General features: G+C 40.3%; 1 long non-coding RNA gene across 1 annotated transcript in view; it reads right to left on the bottom strand.

The window, feature by feature from the left end:
- Positions 1–3,279: 3,279 nt before the first annotated feature.
- Positions 3,280–27,904, bottom strand: part of LOC133094772 (uncharacterized) — a 75,078-nt gene continuing 50,453 nt past the window's right edge. Inside the window, exons 3-6 of the long non-coding RNA XR_009701499.1 lie at positions 22,297–22,340; positions 15,110–15,211; positions 9,421–9,565; positions 3,280–3,341 (exon numbers count right to left, since the gene is read on the bottom strand). This is a non-coding gene — a long non-coding RNA (uncharacterized LOC133094772). The remainder of the gene's footprint in view (positions 3,342–9,420; positions 9,566–15,109; positions 15,212–22,296; positions 22,341–27,904) is intronic.

The following is a 27,904-nucleotide window of genomic DNA, read 5'->3' as shown; positions in this document are numbered from 1 at the left end:
CATGCGCAGAAGCCGCGCAGGACACTCAATTCAAGATGGCGGCAGCAGATCGTGCGCAGAGGTGCTGCGCTCGGCACTGTGATCTGGAGCCCGGAGCAGCACAGCTGCGCCTGCGTCTGTGCCCGTGTCTGCGCCCCGCCCCCGCGAGAAGTGAGCTCCCTCCCTGCGAACAAGAACCCTATAAAGCAGCCCTACGCAAGGCCTTCAGAAGAGCAGAGCGTGTGCTCTGGAGCCCAAGCTCGCACCTCTTCATTCTTTGATCAAAGAATAAAACTTTCCTTTGCTTCTGAACTGGACTTGGGTCTCATTCTGTCGGCTCAAGTGACACCCTCCAGGAGGACCCTTGTTGGGACTGGAACAAACTGGCATTTTCTCCCTCTTGTAAATTTCTGTGTTGTATTTCTGTCCTCCTTTTAAACTCTCATTTGAATTTTTTTTTTCTTTTTTAGTTATCAAAAATAATGTATGGGGCTTCCTTGGTGGCGCAGTGGTTAGGAATCCGCCTGCCAATGCAGGGGACACGGGTTCGTGCCCCGGTCCGGGAAGATCCCACATGCCGCGGAGCGGCTAGGCCTGTGAACCACAACTACTGAGCCTGCGCGTCTGGAGCCTGTGTTCCGCAACAAGAGAGGCCGCGACAGTGAGAGGCCCGCGCACCGCGATGAAGAGTGGCCCCCACTCGCCGCAACTAGAGAAAGCCCTCGCACAGAAACGAAGACCCAACACAGCCAAAAATAAATAAATAAATTTAAAAAAATAATAATAATAATGTATGTTTATTGTGGAAAATATAGATGATTAAAAACAAGTAAAAAGAAAGTAAACAACAACTCCTAATGATACCACTAGAAGATAAACATTGTTAATATTTTGCTAAATTCTCATTTTAAGTTTTTTCTTTTGTTAGTTATCAAAAATGTATGTTTATTGTGGAAAATATACGTGATTTTTTAAAAAGTAAAAAGAAAGTAAACAGCCACTCCTAATGCTACCACCAGAAGATAAACGTTGTTAATATTTTGCTAAATACTTGTTTCTCCCTTGTACAAAGAAACCAATGTAAAAATATTTTTTCTTTTCTTCTTTCAAAAATGGAGTACAGTGTACATAGTATTTGGTTAGCTTTTTTTTTTAAACAACAATATTTCATCAACAGTTTTCCAAGTCCTTAAATATTTTTTCCAGCATCGTTTTTAATGGTTGCAAACTATTCCATCATTATTACTAGGTACTTTTTAAAAAGTATCATTCTTAACTACTCCCTACTGAATACAGTTTTTCACTACAGTAATGCTTCCATGAAATCCTTGTAGGCAACTTTATTCACCCATTGGTGATTATTTTCTGAATGTCTCCCTTGTTTAATCTTGTACACACACAAGTCATTTCTCCTATTAGCCAAGTCTTGAACTTCTTGAGATCAGCATTCAGGTCAATCCATCTCTGTTTTCCTCAGAGTGCTTTAAAATGAGGAGGCCTTCCAAAATGCTTATCAAATGAAATAATTTATTGGTATGCATTGTTCCTTTAACGGAATAAAAAGATAGCAAGAGAGGAAAAGAGGTCAAGTTAGCCAATTTATGGCTGACTTTAAAACTGCCTGTGCCTCAGTCTTCTGCCATGTGGGCTATCTGTGGATTCTCCCCTGCTCCCCCCCGCCCCCCATTCCATGTCCTTTCATTTTTGGAGTAAAAAACATCTGGCTGCATTTTAAATTGATTCACACAATTTATTTCACCAGCCTCTAGGCCCCAAACTGTTTCTAGATACGCATCAGTGTCTCTGCTGATAGTCAATGGGGGCTGTGCCTGTGCATGGGAGAATGTAATCCACCCTTGAGTCACTGTGTTAAAATGATTCCCCAGTTGAATTGTTTAGTGTGAAATAGGATTGTTTGCATTCCATTTACTCTTTACTTTCTTAATTAGAGTGACCTCCAGCTTGAATCTACCAACTGTTGGATTTTATTATATCTTTCCAGGAATTCCTCCTGTAATAAGGTTAACTTTAAATACTGCATTTCCTCGAGGTTGACATAAAATTCATTCGCCTTTAGAAAAAATAAGCCCAGGTCTTATTTTGAATGACTACAAACAGAACTCTAGGAAGAGCAGAGTTGTGTTATTTTGGATGCTATTTTCTCTGATGCTGCATATAAATGACATAAAGCAGCCCTGCCTACCTTCTAGGAGGCCCTGGGTTCTAGGGCCTGTCTCCAGGGGAAATAAGAACATCATTACTTGATGAAACTTTACTTACCAAAAAGACTTTTTAAATGTTGTTTCTCTTGAGTCCAGAAGTTAATGTGTGAATCTGCCTTTGTATATTCTTCCTATAAAAGAAAACCAAAATACAATGGTGGGTGAGATGTTTGTGAACCATATTACATGGCTTGAGAAATGCACTCGATCTTTGTATTCCTCCCTCTGGATTCAACTTTACCCGGCCCTTCCTCAGGATTCAAGCCCACTATAGGATGAAATTGTAAGGCCCTGGGATGAAGTCGCCAAAAAATTATTAGGACTCTTTTCTACCCTCCAACCCCCCAACCCTCCCTAGTTTCTGTAGGATCAGATTGCTTATACTTTCTAATTGCCGTCTGTAGCTACCATCAGGTCTTTGCTGTTGAATTGACTGTTTAATGCTTAATTTGATCTCCTGATTTTGGATGTCCCCTGTCAATTTTACTCTCAGTTTAACTTGAAATCTCTCTTTACTTGTCTGTAAGCACTAGTTTTTCCTCCCAGTCCCCGTCGTGGAGAATGATGATTCCAGTGGTAACACTCACAAATTCTGAATTCCTGTACAAACAGAAGCACTGCCATGTCTTGTGTGATGTGGCCCTTCTACCCTTCCTCCATCTGCTCTACTCACACTGGAGTATTTTAAGCTCTTAGGGGCCGTTTGTGTGTGCTCCTCCCTCTGCCCAGAATGTTCTTCCCCTCTTCTCCCAATGCTGGTTTTTCTTCATGCTTTTGGACTCAGCCTAAGTGTCATCTCCTTGGAGAGGCTTTTCTAGACAACCTAGTGTGATGTTCTACATATTTTAACCATCCTTAGGTACAGGTACCAACTAATTAGAACAGACTCCAGTATTAACAAATTGTATCCTCATACTGAGGCTTTCCAGGTGAATACCAACTCTCGCTGACCCATTATTTGAATAAACAGTAATGACAAGCTGTAAATAATTATTTGTGCATTTGCTCCTTCTGTGTATATTACCTGGTAGAATGCAGTTTCCATGAGAGCAAGAATTTTTCTGTCTTTAGTCACTGTCATGGAGGAAAAACTTTCCCTCTACCCCCTTAAATTCAGTGGTTGAGGGCCTGTGAATTAAACTGACAAAGATTAGCATTAGAAAAGACAGATTTTTATTCACTTATAGATGTGGGAAATAACAGAAAAAATGTGACTCAACAAAGAGCCAAAGATAGGGGCTTATATATCCACTTAATAATGGGAAAGGGAGGGGAGACAAAAGGCTTTTATGGGAAGAACAAATGAGTTTTTTTGGAAAGACAAGTGGGTTTTAGGAAAACAAAATGGGAGACAGAAAATTTGTGATAATATTTGTTTCTGCAGGTACAAGTACTCACCACCCACTTCTTTCTAGTTAGTAAAAACTGCCCCAAGAGAAGATTTGTGGCAATTTTACTCTCAGTTTCCTTCCTCAGAGTGAAGCTGCCTCAAAGAGGGGGCATTTCCAGGAGTTTCTGCCTTTAATCAGATAAGGGAAGCTCCAAAAAGGCTTCTTTCTGCATCTATTGAATTTCAAATGTTTTTAGTTCAAAATAATCTTCATATCAACTCTGAGGGTCTGAGTTGGTCCGCACATCACCTAGCACATCGTACTATGACTTAATTACAGTAGGTACTCAGTAAATACTTGTTAAAACACGAATAAATGAAGCAGTGAGTAGAGTGCTCACTATTTGCTTATGGTGACCAGTTCCAACTCATGTGGTTGCTTGACCAAGGTAGGGGTGTTTGTGTGTGTGTGTGTGTGTGTGTGTGTGTGTGTGTGTGAAAGCTCAGAAAAAATATATTCACAATGACCTAGATTCCTTAATTTTATAATTTAAAATATGCTTCTTTTGTTGAGGAGTTGATAAGTCCCATGACATGAAGCAGATGTACCTTATAGGTAAGATTCTTGATGTGGACCTTCTCTGCCATTTTCTTTTTTTTTGTATTACAAGATGAAGCACAGTTTTCTGTAGATGGTAGTCCACCAGAAAGAGCTGCTTTTTATTTCTCCCAACCCTTGAGATCACCCAGGGTGGGCAGCTGCTGACAGTAAATGCCCTGAGAGTTCTCTACGGGACACTGAGGGTGAAATCCTTATTGGTAGGCAGTTGCGTATGTTCTCAGGAGCATCATGGAATGGGCTGAAAGGGACTCCATGGCCCTGTCTCTATTTGAAGGGTTAATAAATACAATGGCAGCTACTGTCCCATTATCTACTGGGATGAGATTTTTAAAACTTCTTTTTCAAGGGAATTCCCTGACGGTCTAGTGGTTAGGACTCCATGCTTTCATTGCCAAGGGCACGGGTTCAATCCCTGGTCGGGAAACTAAGATCCCACAGGCTGCAAGGCGGGGCAAAATAGAATAGAATAGAATAAAATAAAATAAACTTTTTTTCTTTCATGGGAAACTTCAAGCATACACAAAGTAGAATACACATATCCATGTATACGATCACCTAGCATTAACAGCGATCCGTATTTGGACAATCTTATTTCAGCTCCCCATCCCCCACCCCACATTTCCCTTACATTTCTCAATCCCTCCCCTCACCACATTGTCCTAAAGCAATATATATTATTTCATCTATTAATGCATCATCTTATTTTTAACAGATGAGCACACATTTCAAAATTATTATGTTTATTTATTTTTGGTGGGTTTGTCGGTTTGCTGTTTAGGGTTTTTATTGGTAAAATACATATAACATAAAATTTACCATTTTTACCATACTTAAGTATATGATTCAGTAGCATTAAGCACATTCACAGTGTTGTGCAACCATTACCACCATCCATCTTCAGAGCTTCATCTTCCCAAAATCAAACTCTGTACCCGTTAAACAGTGACTCCCTACCCCTCCAACCCCTCAGCCCCTGCAAACACCATTCTACTTTTTGTTTATATGGATTTGACTACTCTAGTGCCTCATGTAAGTGGAATCATATAATATTTGTCCTTTCATGACCTTCTTATTAGTGTAATGTTTTCAAGGTTCATCCTGGTTGTAGCGTATGTCAGAATTTCCTTCCTTTTTAAGGCTGAATGATAGTCCACTGTGTGTATATACCACATTTTATTTTTCCTTCATCCAACAATGAATACTTGGATTGTTTCCACCCTTTAGCCATTGTGAATAATGCTGCTATGAACATGGGTGTGCCAGTATCTGTTCGAGCTCCTGCTTTCAATTCTTTTGGGTATATACCCAGAAGTGGAATTGCTGGATCATATGATAATTCTATGTTTAATTTATTTAGGGGAGCACACATTTTAAAAACCACTACCACAGTTCTATTTCACACCTAAAACTTTAACAATATTTCCTTAATGGCATAGGCTTTACAACTACCGAAGAGACCATACTGGAATGGCTAACAGCTGAGCCACCAAGCCTGGCTACCTGGGACCTTGGGCATGTCACTGAAATATCCTGTGCTCCATTTCCTCATCTGTAAGATGGGGGAGATAGGTTAAATGAGCTAGTATACACAAAGCACTGTAGGCAGCGTCTGCCCATTGTAAGTAGAGTCTGTAAGTGTTGGCTCTATTAACACTTGTCCTGTATCAGTGTTGCCCATGAGAACCCAAGATTTGGAGGCCTAAAATAATAAAAAGATCATAAAACTAGAAACACACACACAAACTCATGCAAAATTTGGTATGAAATTTATTTAGAATCAGAGAAAAATATCACAACTAATAACCGGAGCCTAAGAGATTCAAGTCTTTCTTCAGAGGCTTCTTTAGCCAGTTGATCTGAAATGCTTACAAGGGGTCCTTGCTGATTTAAGCCTGGCTCCCCCTCCCACCTAGGGTTGTTGTAAGGTTTAAAATGTGTTGTTATATGTCATGTGCTTAGAACAGTGCCTGGTATAGAGTAAGTGCTCTATAAATGTTAATTACAATGGTTGGTAGGTCCATTCTCCAAGAGAGGAAATATTGGAAGAGGAGGAGTTTTGGGTGGAAGTTGGGGAAGAATAAGATCAGTCCAGTTTGGAGCAAGAGTTTGAGATGCCTTTGACAGATCTGAGAAGTCCTGTCAGCGCTCAATAAATGTTTGATGATGGTGATGATACTGATGAAGGCAACAACATTGGTGACGACCTCAACAATGACTACTGACTGTGGCCTGGGTAGGTCTCTGTACTGTTACCCTTCAAATGGGCAGGCTGCCTGGGAGCTCTGAGGATGAGGGCAAGGATTACTGCCTAGCTGATTTCACTTCAGGGAGGGAATGAATTCAGCATTCATTAGAAGTGGATTCTAAGCAAGGTTCCCAAATGCCAAAAGGTACTTTTGTACTGTGGGAGAGCCTGCATCTACCCTAGCATTCCTTCCTCTCCAGGTAGTTACTCAGCTTCTTTAGATAAGATTCTCTGGTTTTTCAGCCTGGGGGTGAAATACTGGAGTTGGAAGGTGGTGGCAGGAGGGCAAGACCCAGCTTTACTTGCTTGGGGTTGGGAGGACTCGCAGGGATGTGTGGGAGCCACAGTTGCCCCATCAACCGAGTGCTGCTCTGTTTGCAGCGGGATTGGGAAGGGGAAGGTGAGAGAGGGAGCTGATAGAAATAGTCCTTCCAAAAATAATTTCAGTTAAGGTCTTTCTCATTCCCAGCCTCTGCTGACGCTGCCCATCTTGACTGTAGTTTCTTTAGGGCTCCCCTAAGTCATTTGTCTCCTTTCTCCTATGGAGTCTCCTCCTACATACTCTGCAGCAACTTCCTTACTCCCTCTCCTTCATCCACCAATAGCCTCCTACCCTCTACCCGTCCATCAGAAATTTGTCGAGGTGCCTTATTCATTGATGACCTCCTTTCTGTGCTTGTCTTAGTTATGGGTTCATTCTTTTATTATCATTTATTGGGTCTTGGCAGGGAGAGATGATAAACACTATGGTCAACCCTTTGTTCCTAGTGGATGCATTTCTAGAAATGTCTAAAAATACCTTTCACTTGAATATTCCATTTCTAAGAAAACAATCTATTCTCTGGTGTCAGAAGTGAAGGGCAAGGCTGTACTGCTGGTAAAGAATTATCTACATCACATATGAGCAGTGACAGTTGTCCAGGGGATGTTTCTGTTATCATTAAATTCACTTTGCTGCCGCCTTTGTTTATAGCTTCAGCAAACCTGGGCTCTAATCCTGGCCTAGCCCGGGCCACTGAAGATATTTCAGTTTGCTCTCTGCCTACTGACCTCTGCCAGCTTAAGACCAATTTTTCTATCTTTCAAGTAAGTTGATTAAAAATGCCCACATTATCTGAATACACAGTTACCAGTTTTGCTTCCTACTTTTACCACTCAGTTTTAGAACACTTGAGAACCTGAAATAGAGTCAAATCATTAATAGCCAACATAGGAACACTATGTGGAAGTCACACAACAGTTCCCCAGACTGTGACAGACTACAAAAAGCTAGAAACCTTGGCCCCCAAAGTCACTTTACCTCTATTTGGCAGACAATGTGAACAGAGAACAGAAACTCTGTAGGAACGCAATGTAGGCTGATGGTCAGGGTTAACTGAAAATCATTGCTTTTATAAAATCATTTCCTCAGCCTTCTTTTAGCTTTAGTTAAACTTACTTGGGCTTATTTCTTCCTGGCTTTGGGTGATATTTTTGAATTTGTATGAAAGCAGAAAAAAGGGAGGGGGACGCCTAATGAGGAATAAATAATGGAAAAGGGTAAAAAAAAAAAATCTTTGTTTGTAAGTGTATTGGACCTTATAAACTTATATAATCCACGGATCATTTCTGTGGTAGACTGTTATGACTCCAAAGAGCCATTGTGCTAATGTAGCAGCTGATGATTTTATGCAGAGACTCTGCATAGTAAATGCCCTTATGAAATTGGGAATGAATTGTGGGAACCGAACATGGCCAATAACCATTTTTAAAAATAATGAAGTACTCTGCCACCTCACTCTTCCACCAGCCCCCACCAAAGTCATGAAGAGCTGAGTCAATGTAATGAACTAATTGCCTGGAAATGTAATTTAAAAAAAAAGAACTCTGTATGTGTAGTGGGAAAAAACCAAAACCAAAATAGGGCTCATATTTTGAAGCATAAAACATATTTTAGCACTCGGGGAAAATGAATGAGCCTGTGCCACATTTCATTTCAGCAGCTGCTGTTTAAGCCTTGGAAATTAAATCATAGGCAACCTGGGTTTTAGAGAAGGGATGGAGGTGGGGTCCTGGCTTTGCCAAGGCACTTTGGGCCTAAGTAGCAACACCCTGCTTGGCCTTGCTGGAGAATAGACTGCCAATTGTGGCAAATTATATGATGCTTTTGAGATGTGCACAAATAGCCCATTACACTTTTCACAGCGTTCCTTCATTAAGCCCGCAGAATTGTTTCTTTATGTTTTCCTCATAATAGCTTCTGAAAGGTCAAGAATGGCTCACTTGACTTTCTGGTGCCCTTCAGGGAATAATGCCGTTAACCACTTGTGGCCTTTGCTCTTCCAAGCTGACATTTGCCCCAAGGTCTCCCACTGGTTGTCAGGACTGGGTCTCCTCCCTTCCCCAACACACACACACACACACACACACACCCTCAGGTGGGGATAGGGACTGGAAAGACGGTCTGGAATCCCTGACAGTTGAGATTTTTTGACTTTCTGTTAGAGGTGATGTTGAGCTCTGGTAGCATTTGGAAAGCAGTAGAGGGTGCTGGTTTTAAGGATCAGATAGTCTTGAGTTCAAATCCAGATCTACTCCTCTGAGCTGGGTGACCTGGGGCAAGTCATCTCAGCTCTCAAGGCTCAGTTTCCAAATGTGTAAAATGGGGACAAGAGTAGTGCCACCCCAGAAGGTGCTTTCCTGGCATAAAAATGTTGATTCAGAACAAAAACAGCCAGCCTTAGAAGCCTGCTAAGGGTAGGCCTTGGCTGGCAGAATCGCATATACACACCCTTTCATTACCAACCTGATAGCTCCCCCCCCAGACTTCACTCACATCCATAAGGAGGCAGTAACATTTGTCAAATGCTGTCTGTGTGCCAAGGGCCTACATCTGTTTCTCATTTAATTCTTTACACATTACTGTAAAATAGGTATTATTATCGCTGTATTTTGCATGATGAAACTGATACCCAGGGCTAATGATAATGGCTATCATTTATTGAGTATTTACTATGTGCCAGACACTATGTTAGATACTTACTTTTATACGTTCTCTTCTCAGTGGGCAATTCAGTCATTTCCATTTTTTTGTTGTTATGAAGAGTTCTCCCGTAGACCTTCTTCAACACGTCTTCATGGGCACATGAACAGGATTTTCTCTTAGGAGTACACACCCAGGAGTAGAACTGCTGGGTTGGAGGTATATGAATGTTCAGCTTTGCCAAACACTATGAAATTATTTTCCAAAGTGACTGTAATAATTTATACTCCCACCAGAATGTGTAAGCTTTCCTATTGAGCCACATCCTCCCTACACTTGGTATTCTTATTTTTCTTAAGCTATTAGGTATAAAATGGTATTTTGACCTTGATCTGTATTTTCTGATTACGAATAAGGTTGATAGCCTCTTTTTGTATTAATTGGCCATAAATGTCTCCTTTTCTGTGAAATGTCTGTTCGTGTCTTTTGCTTGTTTTTCTATTGAATTGTTTGCTTTCAAGCAATTGATATTTTTTTTATTCTAATCTGCTGGTGGTTATGATAGTTAATTTTATGTGTCAACTTGATTGGGCCAAAGGATTCACAGATAGCTGACAAAATATTTCTGGGTGTGTCTGTGACGGTGTTTTTGGAAGAGATTAGCATTTGAATTTATAGACTGAGTAAAGATCACCCTCATTGGGTGGGTGGACATCACATAGTCCTTTGAGGTACTAAATAGAACAAAAGGTAAAGGAAGGGCAAATTTGCTCTCTGTTTGAGTTGGGACATCCATCATTTCCTGCTCTCAGACATTTAGGTTCCTGGTACTCAGGTCTTCAGGAATAGACTGAATTACATCACCAGCTTTCCTAAGTCTCCTGCTTGCAGAGGGCAGATTGTGGGACGTCTGAGCTGCCATAATTGTGTGAGCCAATTCCTATAATAAATCTCCTCATATATATACACATTTCCTTTCTATTGGAGAACTCTAATACAGTGTTTGTATCCTTGCAGATATTTTCTCCCTGCTTATGACTTGCCTTTTCACTTTCTTTATGGTATTCTTAGCATAAGTTCTTAGTTTTAATGGAGTTGGGCTTATCAGTCTTTTCTTTAATGATTAGCATTCTTTGTATCTTGTTTAAGAATATTTCTCAATCTTTTCTGTTTCCTTCTGGCATTTAAGTCCATACCCTATCTGTAATTGACTTTTGAGTATGATTTGAGTTAGGGATCCAAAATCATATTTTTCTATTATGGGTAACTTTTTTTCCAGCTCAATTTATTGAATTAACTCCCCTCCTACCCCCATCCCACCCTGCTGCCATATTACCTCTCATATATCAAATTTCTATATGTATTTCTATGCTTTGTATTCTGTTTCACTGGTCAATTTGTCTATTCCTGAGCCAGTACACATGGTTACTACGACTTTATAATAAATCTCATTATCTTGTGGAACAATTCCCACTCTTTGTCTTCTTATTTCAAAATTAATAAATATCCATTTTAGACAACTGAACAAGTATAGGAAATTCCAGAGAAATTAAAACTTATTTATAATTTCATCAGTCAGGTACAACAACAGTTAACATCTGGTATATAGTTTTCTACACTATACAAATACATACTCATATGAAAACATGCACACATATATGTATATAAATACACACACATTTATACTTTAACAAATTTAAAATCAATATCGATTGCTTCCTATATTCAAGGCTTATATGTCTAAAGCTTTATTGTTGCTAAAGCTGAGAAAGACTATTTAGGAAATATGATAATGTTTAAGATGTTAATAATGATGTTAGAAGGAAATTTGTTTTCAATTTGGCAGCTAATATGATTCCTCTTTGGGTATCTTAGTCCAGGAAAGCATTTATTTTGAATCCCTAAGCTTTGCTACTGCCCTAAACTAAGAAAATAAATCTCTCTCCATCCCTAAATTAACACACTTATCCTCCAAGCAAACTACTATTTACTTGTTTAATAAAACAAAAAACACGATGTGTTACATTTTTAAAGAATTATACCTTGACTTTAAAATTAGATTTGGGTTTGAGTCCTCAGTCTGCCCCTTATTACACTTTGATCCTGAACAAGTCACAGAACTTCTTGTAGTCTCAGTTTCTTCATCTTTAAAATGATGATGATATCTACCTTGCAGAGTTGCCAGGAGTATTAATGTATTTTTTAAAAGCCTCATAAAATTCTTGCCAATATTCACTTTTAAATTTTTAATTAGTTTTTATTTTATTATAAAGGTAATAGGAGCTTCTTATAAAGTTTTTGAATAGTAGAGAATAATAATAATAATGAATAATAGTACAGAATACAGTGAAAACTAAAAGCTTCTTCCCTCCAAGTGTATGTTCTTCCCTCTAAATCAACTGCACTCTCCTGAAGAAGCAACAATAAATTCTCATGACACACGATTATTAAGAACATTCTAAGAACATTCCATGACCAGCAAAAATCCTGGAAATCCTTTATAAACATCACATAACAGGTAAGCTAAAAATGTCCAGAATATTTCATTTCTTTAAGATAGCTTTCATTTTACAGTTTTTCCATTTTTTTAGAAAAAAAATTAACAAATGGAAATATTCAAATTAAGAAGAGGAGGCCATCTTCAAAAAGTCTACAAACAAATGCTGGAGAGGGTATGGAGAAATGGGAACCCTCCTACACTGTTGGTGGGAATATAAATTGGTACAACCAGGACTTCCCTGGTGGTGCAGTAGTTGAGAGTCCGCCTGCCAATGAAGGAGACAGAGGTTCGATCCCTGGTCCAGGAGGATCCCACATGCCGCGGAGCAACTAAGCCTGTGTGCCACAACTACTGAGCCTGTGCTCTAGAGCCTGTGAGCCACAACTGCTGAGCCTGCACGCCGCAACTACTGAAGCCTGCGCGCTCTAGGGCCATCACGCCACAACTATTGAGCCCGCGTGCTGCACCTACTGAAGCCCACGCACCTAGAGCCTGTGCTCTGCAACAACAGAAGCCACCGCAATGAGAAGCCCGTGCACCACAACGAAGAGTAGCCCCCCTCGCCGCAATTAGAGAAAAGCCTGTGCGCAGCAACAAAGATCCAATGCAGCCAAAAAAAAAAAAAAAAAATTGGTACAACCACTATGGAGAATATTATGGAAGTCCCTTAAAAAACTAAAAATAGAACTACCATATGATCCAGCAATCCCACTCCAGGCATATATCTGGAGAAAACCATAATCCAAAAAGATACATGCACCCCAGTGTTCACTGCAGCGCTATTTACAATAGCCAAGACATGGAAGCAACCTAAATGTCCATTGACAGAGGAATGGATAAAGAATATGTGGTACATATATACAGTGGAATATTACTCAGCCATACAAAAGAATGAAATAATGCCATTTGCAGCAACATGGATGGACCAAGAAATTATTATACTAAGTGTAGTAAGTCAGACAGAGAAAGACAGATTTCATATGATATCACTCATATGTGGAATCTAATTTTAAAAAATGATACAAGTGAACTTATTTACAAAACAGAAACAGACTTACAGATATCAAAAACAAACTTATGGTAACCAAAGGGGAAACGTGGCAGGGGGTGGGGGGTGAGGGATAAATCAGGAGCTCGGATGAACATCACACACTGCTATATATACCATAGAGAACCAACAAGGACCTACTGTACAGCACAGGGAACTCTATTCAATACTCTGTAATGACCTATATGGGAAAAGAAACTAAAAAAGAGTGGATATATGTATATGTATAACTGATTCACTTTGCTGTACACCTGAAACTAACACAACATTGTAAGTCAACTATACTCCAATAAAATTAAAAAAAAAAATTAAGAAGAGGGTTAGAGGCTATTTAAAAACTAACAGTAAACATTTGGTTATGGGCATTTATTATTTTTAAAAAATTTTGTTATAACGGTAATGCATTCTTATAGCAATATCAAACAATTGTTAGGTATATAAAGTAAAAAATGAAATTCCCTTTTTACACTCCCCCAATCACACTCCCCAGAAATAACCTCTGGAGTTTTGATGTCTTAACTTTCATGTTCTTTACCTACCAGACTTGGAAATGTCTCAATTTAACTGCAAGGCTTTACTCCCTTTCATGACAGTATTAATTTTGTTTTGGTTTGGTTGGTGCTACACTTAATCATTCATTCATTCCTTTAATTAAGCATATACTAAGGTGCCGAGCAAAGTGCTAGAGATTCTTGAAGTGTCAGTGGTAGTGCCCTCGTCCCTAACAGATAATAATATTGTTTCATAAGAGCTTCATTACAGTCAGTTAGTGCAGGATGCTGTGGGACCAACCATAAGGGAGGGACATCAAACCCAGGTGATCTGGGAAGGCTTCCTGGAGGAAGAGATCTCTAAGTTGAGAACTGAAAGCTGAATAGGTATTAGGCCTGTGCAATGGCCAGATCTGCGGGACGATAGTGCATTAGGGATGATGAGAAGCTGGAATGAAGAGCACAGCAGTACAGGAGGGAGGGCTGAGGATGTTGGAGAGAGATGGTTGAAGGCTTTGCAAGATACACTAAGACATGTGCACACAGGGGGTAGATGGGCCCCCTAAAAGGACTGCAAGTAGGGGAGTGACATCACCATGTTTGTATTTTAGAAACCTCCATCTGGCTGCAACTGAGAGAAAGAACTGGAGAAGGGCAAGCCAGGAGGCAGGAGTGATAGGAGGTGGTTGTAATAATCCAAGTGAGAAACAGTGTTGGACTCGATTAAGGAAGTGACAGTGGAGGAGGAAGAAGGAGAGAAATTCAAGAGTAGAGGATGTCTTCTTTCTGCAAGGATAACTGATACCTGGAAAAGGCCACAAAAAGTAAAGCGAGTTAATACAGGGACCAATTTTTCAAGTAAATAGCGAGGGCAAAAGACTTGATTGAAATTCTAACTTGAAAAATTAAACTAAAATTCATTTTTAAATCCCTATTTTAATATTATAAATAATTTTAAAGTTTATAATCACAATTATGAACTAATGTTTACGGTGAAGAATGAATCAGAAACTTGGAAGGCATAATTTTCAACACAAATTTTATCACAGTATGATAATGACATCTTTCACATCATGTTTAGGTGTTGCAATAAGTTCATAATAGAGATCATTTGGGGGAAATATTTGGGCTTGTCAATTTCCCCACGGGTATCTTCTTTTGCTGTTCAGATTATTTTCTTTTTGAAGTGCTATTATGTCATCCCCCTTATGGTCCCCTATCCCCCACCCCAGCTGGTCACCAGTTTAACTAGGTCAATTTGTCATTTGCCAAAGGCTATGCCAGTACTTGGGAGCACTTCTCCCAGATCACTTCGATTGACTTTATGAAACTGTATGCTTTAAAAGATTTTGAGTTTGTCTTCACAGTTGATTTGCTTTGAATTTAAAGCGTAACATGGGTATTTGTAATTGGAGGGCATATTTTAGTCAGGGGTATTATCATAAATGGTAAGTTTCTTAGTCAATATTTTTGTGTTATAATGACTTTTACTTTTCTATGCAACCTGTTGCCTATGGAGACTTGAGTAATGGTTACTTGGATAATGAGAAAACCCTATAATTATCTGTCACCTACTCACCAGGATCATGCCCAACAGGGAAACACAGAACAAAGCTCTCCTCAGGAAGAAGAAAATGGATAAAGTCTTCATCTTCTAGGATTAAATCCTTTGTGTACATCAAAGACACAACAAAGGAGAACATGAAATACCTTCTTCAAGTTTCTCTCCCATACTTGCTCAGTGGAAGGTATTTTCTCGGCAGTGCTCACATCAAAGACCACAAGATTTGCTGGAAGGATCTCTGTCACTCTCTGGAAAGAAGCCCAAATCTCGTTACCAATAAGAGAGCATCCTCTTACCCACTGATGTTTTCTGAAGGAAAAAAATAACTTTTTCTGCTTTCTGCACGGGAACACAGAGTTTCTGCCACCTACTCCTCAGTCTCCCTATCCATCTCCAACCAAAGGATCCAAGGAGATCCTGAATTATGCTATTGTCTTCATCCTCATAAAGATTTAATTTCCTAGGTTCTGTGCATTGAGTTTACACCATTGTTAAAATCTTTTGATTGATGATGCATTGATTGTTTCTCTAACTACTAATTCTCTCCCTTCCTCCTTTTGTTCCCGACTGTCTTTCATAAATGTATATTGAGTACCACTGTGTGCTAGGAACTATGCTGGATGTTGGCACGCCAACGGAGACATCATCTCAATACGATGGGAAGCATCATAGGGGAGTGACTGGATCCAATTTATGTTGATTGGGAATATTTCCCTCATGCTAAATCTTTATTCCAGCCCTGTAAGCCATGACTTGTAAATAAGTACTAGTTTTCATAGAAAAGCCTAAGAAATGCTAGCCCTAGCCAGACATTTTATTTCATCTTTGTTGTTTGATTTCTCATTCAATGTCCTTTGTTTGGTAGGGATCGTTGTGAGCAACAGCAGTTCCCACAGGCTCAGACTGGAGTCACAGAAGTGACTCTGAAACCATGGTCCTGTGTGCATGGTCCCAGCAGCTTGGGAGGCACACAGGGCCCAGACTATGCCTGGGAAAAACTCAGGGGATTTTATATCACACCACAACACTCCTTCTATCAAAAGCAATCCTCAATACCCAGATCTTTTCCACCCTCTCCTCTGCTCACTGTTTCCCCCTTTCCATTCTTCTATCTAGGCCACAGGTGTGCCAGCCCAGCCTTCTCTGCTCCTGGATCTTTCCCTTCCTCCCACACATACATATCTATTTCCTTAGGAAAGCAATTCAGCTCTGACCTGGATGCTCCCGTCTTGCATTCCCACGCCCAACACTTAACCACATGATCTTCAAGTAGGTTTAAACACACACACACACACACACACACACACACACACACACAAACCACTGCACTATAGACAGTGACCTTGGGGATAGGCAACAAAAGATGCTCCAGTTTGCAACCTTGGCCCTAGTGTCTCCTCTGCATTCACTAACTCATTCATCTGTTCATTCACTGTTACTGTGGTTGTATCAGCTCCCCTAAAAGCAGAGCCTGAAACAAAAGCTTGGGTGCAGGGAGTTTATTTGGGAGATGATCTTAGGAAGCAGAAGTGAGGGAGTGGGGAAAGTGAGCCTGGGAAGGAGAAAAAGCCAGTAAAGGTACATTATTGAGTTGAGTATTGCTGCGGACACCTGAGGCTCAATCTCCAGGGGACTCTCTGAGGCACTGCGTAGAACACACCTCAGAATTGTCCTTCTGAAGGATGGGAGGATGGGACATTTATCCACAAACTTGCATCCCCCTCTGGTTGAGGGTTGATCTTCAGGGCGGTCACAGCTCTCTCTTCTAAGCAAGCTCCTGCACAGGAAGCCATCAGCAGGCATGGAGCTGTCCACCACAGCTGCAGCTGAAGTCAGAGGAGGGCTGACAGCATTCAGCTTGGGGCACCAACCACGGCTGCTACAAACAGCATTCATCACAGCTGTACTGTAATCATTCCTTCTTGCCTGGTTTCTCCCATGGAGTAATGAATTCCACAAGGACAAGGACAGTTCCTTCATCTGTGTTTCCACAGTGCCTAGCACAGTGCCAGACTCACGGGAGCCCTTCAGGTTTCATTTGTTGAATGAAGGAAGGAACTAGTGAAAGAACAATAGACTGAAACCAGAAACCTGAATTCTAGTCCCCGCTGGGTCACTAATTTCTGTGTGACCTTGACTATATCAAAACCTCACATACAGCAGTTTGGTTACCTATGAACTTACAAATTCATATTTTAAAAAAATCTCAACATCAAAATGTTATTTTAAAAGGAGAAAATTTCCCATCCGTGACTGATCTTAGAATAAAATATTGTCTCCAACTCGATGGCTCTCTCTAATTCTAGGTTTCCATCCCTCCAAGGTGTAAAGATGAACACTGCTGAAGAAGTAAGGGTATGTTACAAAGTTAGTTACCCGAAAAATATTCGTTTCCTGCCTGAAGCTTGGAAAACCTTCACTAACACTCTTATGTGAAGAGCGATAGAGTGCTAATTTCCCACAGATTCATTATCACCATGAAATGAAATTTTCGAACACATCAGAGGTAAATATAATGTGCAAATGTAGAATTCAACAATTCGAGTTTTAGCTGCCTTGTGTTTTTACACCTCTGTCAACAAGACCCTCATTAAAGACTTTTTCCCATTATTCTACTTGAAAAGAAGACTGGAGAATATTATAATATTCAGGATGGAGAGATGTTCTTTCCAGTTAATGCTTTATGAAGGGAACTCATCTGTGTATATATTCCTAATTATTTTTTATCAGATCACAAATATTGTGCTCAATACTGTGCTAGGTCTTGGGGATACAATCTTGAAAAAACTCCTGCTCAGTCCCTCCTCTTGTGGGGCTTACAGTCTAGTAGGGAAGAACTATATTAATTATTTAAAATGAGTATTAAATTAACATTCCAAAATAAACACTTCCGGGAAGGACACAATTTTATTAGTGCAAAATACACTGGGAATCATATGGCCTGAGAGGTTAAAAAGGTTTCCCCTCCACAAAGTGGGATTTGAATAGAAAGCTGAAGAATGTATAAGTAAGTGAAAGGGAGGACAGCTTGTGCAAAGGCCCAGTGTCAAGAATAACAGGATGCCTTGAAAGAACTGAAAGAAGGCCAGGGGAACTGGCTTACTCAGAGGAGGAGGAGTGGGGTGTGAGTGAGACTGAGAGGTAAACACAGGCCATACTAGGCAGGCCTGCTAGGCAGGTTAAGCATTCTGGTCTAAGAGTAATGGGAAGTCATTGTTTGGTTTCAGCAGGACCTGCTGACATGATCAGATCTGCACATTTAACAGGGCCTTTTTTCCACATCCTTTTATATTTTTCATAATTATATGAGAATTCAAACAAAAACATTTGGTTTTGCCTGAGTTATGCTGATAATTTCAGACACACACACACACTTTTCTTCTAAAAGATGTCAGTCCAGTTTGTTCCAGTATTATCAGTACGTCTCGTTCTCATTTAGGTAATATTTACTTTGTATTTCTGGGTGCATACTGCATTTACCCGATAACTAAATTCCATGCTGGGATGTCATGGGGAATAAATAGACAGTCCTATCCCCACATATTAAGTGTGCAAGTAAAATTGCCTTCCACTGCTGGAAAATGTGAGAACAACAGCCACTGCATCAACAAGATGGGTCCAAAATGAATCGTCTGGTGGTAACTGCAGGGCCTCCCTAAATGATGTCTGTAACATCCATTACCTCCCCCAAATTTCTTAGCATATCCAAAAATGGATTAAGTTGCTTTGACAGGCTCTATTTTTTATGAACCTCTTTGGCTATTACTTACTCTGTTATTTTCCTCAAGGTGCTCACGGCTGATTTATGATTTCATTTAAGGTTTTTGAGTGGTAGTTTGGATACGCTAACTAGCCCACCTTTTCCCGGATCTGCTTTTGGCTGCTTTATCTCCAACACTAAATCAGCCTGCTTAAATTCCCCTGGTACATAAGTCTCCACGACAAACACTAGTAATGGAGGTACGTCCTGCCTTACCCGGTTTGTTGAATATGTTCAAATGAATCCAATCCAGCTCTGCTGATTTATAAGTATTTAAATTGTATAAGTATTCTTTTACCTGCCTATTATTAATTCTGTTTCTTGATATTCCCAGAGACTCATTAATATTTGTCTTACTGAGCTCCTACTTCCTTCATTCTTTCTGTTAAAGGCAGAGACAAAATAGTTGTTCCTTATTCACTGTTCTTTGCATCTTTCATAACATGTTCTCAACCCTGGTTTAGCAAAAGTGGCCTTTTTTCCTTGGGCATAACATCCTATTGTAGTTTTAGGAGGCTTTGCCATACTTTCTTGCTTCTTTTGCTTCTTTAATTCTGTCCTTTCAGCCATCTCCTGGAGTTATATTTTCTTCAATCTGTGTATTCTTTTCCCCAAACTCTACACAACTGGATTTTTGCTTTTTTTCCCCCCAAAAGGAAATATTTATCCTTCAAATCTTGTATATCAGAATATGCTTGCTGGTTATATAATAGCACCCAGCAGCCACTTGTGTGTTCTTTTTCTAGAGGAGGTACTTGAATGCCCATACCCATGTTTTTCCTTTCAATAAAACAACACAAGTAGTAATCATTTAGTTCCTTAAAGATGGTTGGATGCAGTCCATTAATTTCATAGCATGTCCAGAAAATTGTTCTGAAACCAACAGCAAGTGAATATGAAACCAAGACAAGGGGTTTCCAATTACAAGTAAAAAATAATAACACAAAGGGGAAGAGCCCAGGAATATACCTCATCAAAAACACACTGGAAATTTTAATGTGTTTTCAAAAGAGTACATATTGTTTACCACAAAAAAACAAAAAAGTATACACACTGTACCATTACATTTATGTGTTTCAAGAATAGGCAAAACTGAATTGTGGAGATAGAAGTCAGAGTAGTGGTTACCCCTGGGGATGAGTAATGATTGGAAAGGTCCTGAAGATCCTGGAAATGTTCTATATCTTGATCTGGGTTTGGGTACATGGATGTGTATGTATGTACTGTGTAAAAGTTGATCAAGCTGTACCTTTGTGAATAGTGCACTTAAAAAACTGGTACAAGGAAAGCAAAGCAATTAATGTGTTTACAAAGCCAGTTACTAAAAGCTGTAATAAATACTTGCAGTTGCTATGGACTATATCTGAAGGTACCTGAAATATTATTATTGTTAAAATTTGGTATATTTGTTATTGGACAAACTTTTCTGCTCAGTTGGCTGGTAGAATGAGAATGATCCTAGCTACTATTGCCTGAGTGCCTGCAGTGTGACAGGCATTGTACCCACAATTTGTCATCTCAATATAGGGAAGGTGATATTATCCCATTTTCCAGATGAGGATATGGAACTAGAAAGATCTTCAGTAGTTGCCAAAGAGCACATAGCTAAAGAGAAGAAATCAGAGATTTAAACTCAGGTTTCTAAAACTCCAAAGCCTATTTAGTTCCTCCCACTCTATATGGCATCCAGGTAGATGATTATGAGTTAGTATTCTTATTAGCTTTTTTTACTGTAAGCAAGGAATTCTGCTCTGTGCAGCTTGTAAATATTCCTATCACTTGTTTTAGAAAATAAGTGAATGTAGATATATTGAAATGCGTTATAAATGATCTTAGCTGATGTTCATTGGTGGCTAGAATATGCCTGACTTTGTCCCAAAGCATCACTTTAAATTAGCACAGGAAGTCTGCGAGATTCCAAATATTTCTTTTTCCCATTTTACAGATGAGGACGAGAAGATTCAGGTTAAAAGATCTGATCGCTAGTAAATTTCAACCTCTGGTAGTCTGACTCTTCAGAGCTCGCACCCTTTACCAGTCTATTATACTGCCTATTAATGATTTTTGAAGAATGTAACTGAAAGAAGAAATAGACTGATGAATTTTTTTAAATCCAAAAACAATTTACAAGAACAGACATGAGTAAAAGGAGCATTTGTCAGATTTACATCCATTATTAAGATGAATTTGAGAAACAATATTGGTTTATTGGATTTTTTCTGCTGTTCAGAAAGCTTATGAGCTCATGAGTTCAGTGATTGCATGGGAGTAGGCATTTTTGCAAGAGGTTATGCAATTGATGTCAGTGCTCACATGAGTGGTTGAAAGCCGAGGTTCCCAGCTCCGCCAGTCCTCTGTCTATGGACTCGTCATCTAAGAAGACAGGTCCAAGATATCTATTCCTCTCTCTTGACTTGCTTTAATGACTATTTCTGGCACTCACGTAGATGTCTTGGATTATTTCACTTCAGTCCTGTTATTTTAAATTTATTTATTTATTTATTTATTTATTTATTTATTTATTTGGCTGTGTTGGGTCTTCGTTTCTGTGCGAGGGCTTTCTCCAGTTGCGGCAAGCGGGGGCCACTCTTCATCGCGGTGCGCGGGCCTCTCACTATCGTGGCCTCTCTTGCTGCGGAGCACGGGCTCCAGACGCGCAGGCTCAGTAGTTGTGGCTCACGGGCCCAGTTGCTCCGCGGCACGTGGTATCCTCCCAGACCAGGGCTCAAACCTGTGTCCCCTGCACCGGCAGGCAGACTCTCAACCACTGCGCCACCAGGGAAGCCCTAGTCCTGTTATTTTAAAGGTATTTTCTTGTGCATAATAAAATCTATTTATATATTTTGGGTCAAATATAGTCTCTGTGGAGACTCATCTTATGTGGATGCTTTCGGTCTCCCCAAATTTTTTGTATGATCTCATACACTATCAGATCATCATATTCTCCTGTTACCCAGTTACCACAACTTTATTTTTTGCCATTTCTCTCCCTACAGATTCGAAGCTTTTCACCGTAAAGGACTCCCCACCCTCACTTTTGGTTTCTAAGAGAAAATTCGCAAGAGTAGTACAACAATCAACTTTCTACTCTTCACCTAGATTCATCCGTTGTTAACACCTTGCCACATTTGCTTTCTTTATTTTTCTCTCCCTATATCTTTGTGTAAATGTGTGTGCGTATGTGTGTGTAATGTATATATGTATATATACATAATTTTTCTGAACCATTTGAGAATTGGTTGCAGACATTGTAACAGATCCTTCAACAGTCATCTCCTGAGAACAAGGACATTCTCCTACACAACCAACAATATGCCATGACTATATATTTGGGGCATTTAACCTTAATTTAAGATCATCTAATATTCTGCACATATTCAGATTTCTCCAGTTGTCCCAATCATGTCCTTTATAACTTACCCCCACCAGCACCTTTTTTTTTCCAATCCAGGTTTTAACTGAGGATTCCACATTGTATTTAGTTATCATGTCTCTTTGGTTTCCTTTAATCTAGAACAAATCCTTAGGGTTTACTGTTTGATGAATAAAGGTCTTCCATTTTAAACATCTTACCTTCAGCATTCCTGATTTGTTTCATGAATTATTCTTCTGGAACCCTGCAAAAGTAAAATATTAAAATAATTCTTATGTACTCTGGAAAAGATGGAAATAATGTTAAAATACACCTTAGAATTTCACTGATTCTCTGTCGTTCATCCAGTAAACATGGTGGCTAGACTGAAGGACACAGAGAAGAGAGAGCTACCATCTCAGCCTTCGAGATGCTCAGTTTCTAATCACAGATGGGCCTAAAATCCTTTTCCGGTTGCGGACAATTTTGGTGTTTTGTACCAGCCTGGGTTTTAGAAAAGGAAGCAAAATTCCAACCAGACCCTTTATTGCTGAAGGCAGCTGAGCTGTTGTAAGCCAAGGCCACCACAAGTGGCATGATGAAGAAGAAAACAAATTGAAATGCAAAGTGTGACTAATAATGAAATATTATTCTTCCAAAAGTTACTGTTGTGACCATTTCTATTACTATCATACACAGTTTTCTTTGTTACCAGGATGAGCCTTCTGGGAAAGCAACTCAGGCTTCCTTGCAAAGCAAGGAAATTAGCAATTGTTCAACAACTACAAGGACAGTTGTGTGAGAGGTTGCCATAACAACGTGATGAGGCTGTCTGTGTGGCTTAATTTCAGTCACATTGAATTGGGCTTGACGTCATGTTTTAAAATATGAGTCAATATTTAAGGGGTTTTGAAGAAAAGATGTAATTATGAATTGTTGGACTGAGTTTTATTCTGAATGCAAGTCTGCCAATAGGAGAGTTTCCAATTTACTCTCCTCATTTCTGCATCAAACAAAAGCATTTTTCTATGAAGCAGAGCTTAAATGCTGTTTCTGGAAATCTACTTTCACTACAAAAAGAATTTGATAAACTATTAGGTTGCACATTGCCATTAAGCAAATCAATATTGGGTCTATCATCCATTAACAAATTAGTAGGAAATCTGAGTGTGTCTTCTCCGAACATTGAGGGCAAGGTCAGCCATGAGCATTTTTGAAGATGCATCATTTCATTGGCTAAAATAGAAAATCACCTTTACAACAAGATTTTTCTATTCTTATTGTTTTGAGGAAAATATAATAGCTAACATTTATTGAGAGCATTGGGTTACACTGTATGAGTGACACCTTTTCTGTGCATTCTTTCATTTAATCTCACAGCAAACCTCTGAAGTAGGATTTTATATTATTATCTTCATTTACAGATGGGGAATCTGAGGCTGAAAAAGGTTAAATAGCACATTTGCTAAGTGTTGGAGTTGGGATCCAATCCCTGCACTGTCTGTGTTGGAATCCAGTGCAGATTCTGATTCAGTAGATGTGGGATGGAGCCTGAGTTCTACATATCTAATCATCCCCCTAGAGATGCCGATGCTGATGATCTAGGGACGACACTTTGAGTAGAAATTGTCTAAGCCACTACACAGTGGCTGTCATGCTTTAGTATTGTATAGATTCCGTTCAGGAAATAGTGGTGGACCATGCGCAGTACATCTAGGGATCCTAACTACAGAAACACCAATTGATAAACTAGAGTCTAATTCTATTAAACTGTCTTTAAACTAGGATACATCACAGCAATTTAGATTATAATTTAGGTGAAAATATGAGATACTTGCGCAACGCATGAACTGCAATATAAAATCTATGAACTCTTGGGATACCTATGAAACCCAAATTGAGAAATGGCACACTACATGTTACATGGCAGTTTGTCAATCAGTTGCGTTGAATAATCCACATTTATGAAGTAACTATTCTCCCAGTTTCTCCCGGTTGCTGCTACATTAGTAAGAGAAAGGCTATTATTTAGAAAACCTTCCATAGATCATGATCCTTTCCAAGCAGTTACACTGGATGATTTGCAAAACAAATTTGTATAATCTTCATTTTACATGCTTCCTTCCATCAGTATATAAATAGGTAACACTACAGACAGAACTAGAAGGCAAGCCTTTCCATATTTGATATTTTATTTAGAATGGGTTATTCACGGAAAATTCTAAGAGAAAAGTTCTTATGCCTTCACTGATTTGTTAGGTTAGAGACCATGGCATGCTCTAAATCAGGGGTCCCCAACCCTCTGGCTGTGCACCGGTACCGGTCTGCAGCCTGTTAGGAACCGGGCTGCACAGCAGGAGGTGAGCGGCGGGCGAGCGAGCGAAGCTTCATCTGCCGCTCCCCATCACGTGCGTTACCGCCTGAACCATCCCTCCCATCGTCCGTGGAAAAATTGTCTTCCACGAAACTGGTCCCTGGTGCCTAAAAGGCTGGGGACTGTTGCTCTAAATGAGGGATGTAGCTTTATCGTTGATAAGCAGGTTGGTACACTAACTTACTTCATTGATATTTTAACCTAAGTGACTGGTTCATTCGGAGAGAATGTTTACTTGAGGGAAAGAGCTGGGGCGGGGAGGGGCAGGGGAGAAAAGGGAAGGGGCCCCTGAGCTGGTGTAGCAGTGTGTGCACATCAATCTTTTTATTCATGCCCCCTCAAAGTGGTGTGGCATTTTGGTTAAAAGACTGATTCAGATGGTACTCAATTTGAATATTGGCTCTGGCACCGATCAGCTGTGTGGCTTTGAGCAAGTCACACTGGCCTCACTGACCTCTGGAAAAGAAGGGACCCCCCCCCCAAGTCCCCTTGGATCTCTTGCCATCGTCATAAACACGAGCTGCCGGTGGGTTTTCTCTCCCACCACACATTCCCTCCACCCCAACCACTCAGCCCAGAACCAATGATTGACAGCTGTGGGGTGTAAACACTCTTGGCTCCCTTGCCTGATCAGGACAACTCTGAGTGTCCTACACCTACACTTTAGTGTGTATCATAATCCCAGGAGGGCTTGTTAAAATCCAACACGCTGGGCCCACTCCAGAGTTTCTCATTCAGCAGGTCTGGGGTGGGGACCTGAGAATTTGCACTTCTAACAAATTCCCAGGCGATGCTGATGCTGCTGGTCTGGGGACCACACTTTGAGAATCACTGACCTACCGGATCTCCAGAGTTCCCCTGAGTCCCTCTCCTTCCTTTCCCTTCCCTTCCCTTCCCTACTCCACTTTCTCATTTCTCTCGCCATGCCTACTAGTCATAGAACACTTTAACACTTCCACAACTCAAACTAAGATAAGGACTCCCCTCACAGAGGTTTTAGTTCTTGTTATCAAAGCTTAGTCTCCTCATCTTTGAAAATCACTCATCTTGCATACCTTCCCGCCACCCAAGATGATTTCATGATCTTTCACATAGGGTATATTATAAAACAATATGTAATTTACACTTTTCCAAAAAAATTATATTTTTATAAATACATATTACAATTTTTATATTTTAATATAAAATATTATATTTTGTACTTCAAACTACCTCTTTCCTGCAGATGTGATGTCTCTTCCCAGGGGAGCTGCCCCATACCCAGAGCCCAACCCCTCTCGGGAATCCCTAAAGCAGAGCGTCCTGGGTCATAGGAGGAAGAGTGCCCCCTTGGTTGCTGTGGTGTGTGCCTGGATAGGGAATAGTGTTTAGTTCCTTTAGCTCAAAGGGCGTTTACCTGGAGGCAGGGAGATAAGGTGGGTAGTGGTTGCCTTCTCTCCAGCATTTCATGGGAACCTGGGGCATCAGGGGACATGGCAAAGCTTGGCCTGTCTGGATCTTTGTGGTTTGCAAAGTATGTTACACTGAACCTGGGATCATCTTTGAACACTTAGAATTTATTTATTTGTTAATAATTGCATATTAAGACAATCTTCTGTGATAGCTAAAACCAGGCGCTCTGGAGTCAGATATCTGGATCACAATCCTGCCTTTACCATCTTGTTTGGGACCTTGGGTGAGTTTAAAGCCATTCTGAGCCATTCTAAGTCACCATTTCCTTATCTTTAAAGTGAGATAAAACTAATCCTCTCATCTGTAAAATGGTAAAATAAGAGATATTTTGTTTTTCGTTTTTCACCTGACTGATCCATGTAAAGAGGTGAGTACATTCCCTGCAAGAGAGTAAGAACTCAGCAATGTTATCACTATTATTGTTTTTGTTATTTTCATCATTGTTATTGCTGGTTGTGTTGCTATTATTAGCACTAGTTAGGTGCCAATCATTAGGCAGTGGGATGGCTGTAATACTGAACCATAAATCCCAGCACCGAAATGAATGTCTAAATCCTGGGGAGCTGATGTATAATTTGAGTAGTCAGGCAAGAAGGGGCTGAAGAAATTGCTGGATGTGGCCCCTTGTGGAGTATCCTGCCCTGAGGCGTCAAACTGGAACCCTGTGTGACTGAAGTCAGGACCCTCTGTCAGTCCTGTTCCACAGCAGGGTTGATGTTGGCTTCCGCATGCCCTAGCACAACTTTGCATGGGTGCATTTCCTGCTAAGTGATATTTACCAACCCGCCTGGCTTCACTGAATGATAAATGCATCACCAGTTGAGGACTTTACACTTGTTTGAAATTTGTAAACCAAGTTGCTATAGTAGGCATGACTGGCCACCTACAATCCCACAAGTGGAAGAATGACTGCATTTCATTATTTTCTTAAATCTTTGCTTAAGTTTTCTCATCTTGCCAGGGTGGGTCCAATTTCAACCTCGGTCATTACTGGAACACTTTTCTTCCCCGTGTTCCCTCCCACCCTCTACCAAGGATGCTGTGCAAAGGTCTCACATGATCCCAAAGAAAGCATGGGGTACCATTCTATCACGCTGCAGGACCTTCTCGGGCTTGGGCACTGGAGTCAGGGCAGAGGTGGAGCCTGGGTGCCTGGCTTCCAGCCTGCTTAAGCACCCCAGAGTAGTACTCTCTGAGATTTTGATGCCCCCAGAGTGCTGCCATGGTTGGGCTTTATGTCCCAGCTAATCAAAGTTTCCCCAACATTTGTCCTCTTCCCCATCTTCTCTGAGAAATGCTTCCCTCTTGCCTCTTATGACCTTTAAAGGTACTCCTCCACCAGCTCCAGAAAACCCATAATAATCATTTCAGTGACTTTGGGTTTCCACACAAGACAGGAATTGCTGCTGCCTTCAGACCTCCCCTGAGATAAGGAAGCCCAAAGTCTGGCTCTCTGTTTGAAAAGAGAATCATAAAAATATAGGAAGAACCTGCAGAAATGAACACCATCCCAAAATTATCCTGCAATTTTTCATTGGATTGGGTAGCTTCATTCATCTGCTTGATTTATTGAGAGCCCACTGTATGCCAGGCAATGCATCGGGCACTGGGGCACAGGAGTGAGCCAGACAGATCCTGCCTTCATGGACCATCTAGAAGCACAGTGGCAGGATACCCTGGTCTGTATCCAAATCCCACAGGTGCTGGAGACCAGAGCCAACTGCCACTGCCAACTTGGCCATATTATTATTTAACATTGATGACAGTCATGGTTGCTTTTATTTCCTTGGGTGCCACTTGTGAAGGCAAAGCTTGTGAAGATAATTTGGAAAGTCACAACAGGTTGTTCCCAGGGCTTTCTGAGCTGAAGGTTCTGGCTGAGGTATGCTACTTTTGAAAGGTGGCACTGACTGATTTTCATCACCTCTTTGCAGGAGTCCAGCTTTACTTGGAGTTTTCTTGGAGAAACTAGAAGACTGAGGCCAATTATTAGCCAACATTTT

This window comes from Eubalaena glacialis, chromosome 7, assembly GCF_028564815.1.
Source record: "Eubalaena glacialis isolate mEubGla1 chromosome 7, mEubGla1.1.hap2.+ XY, whole genome shotgun sequence".
Classification (NCBI taxonomy): Eukaryota; Metazoa; Chordata; class Mammalia; order Artiodactyla; family Balaenidae; genus Eubalaena; species Eubalaena glacialis.
The sequence above is the reverse complement of the archived record's forward strand: the minus strand, read 5'-3'. Positions and strand labels throughout refer to the sequence as shown.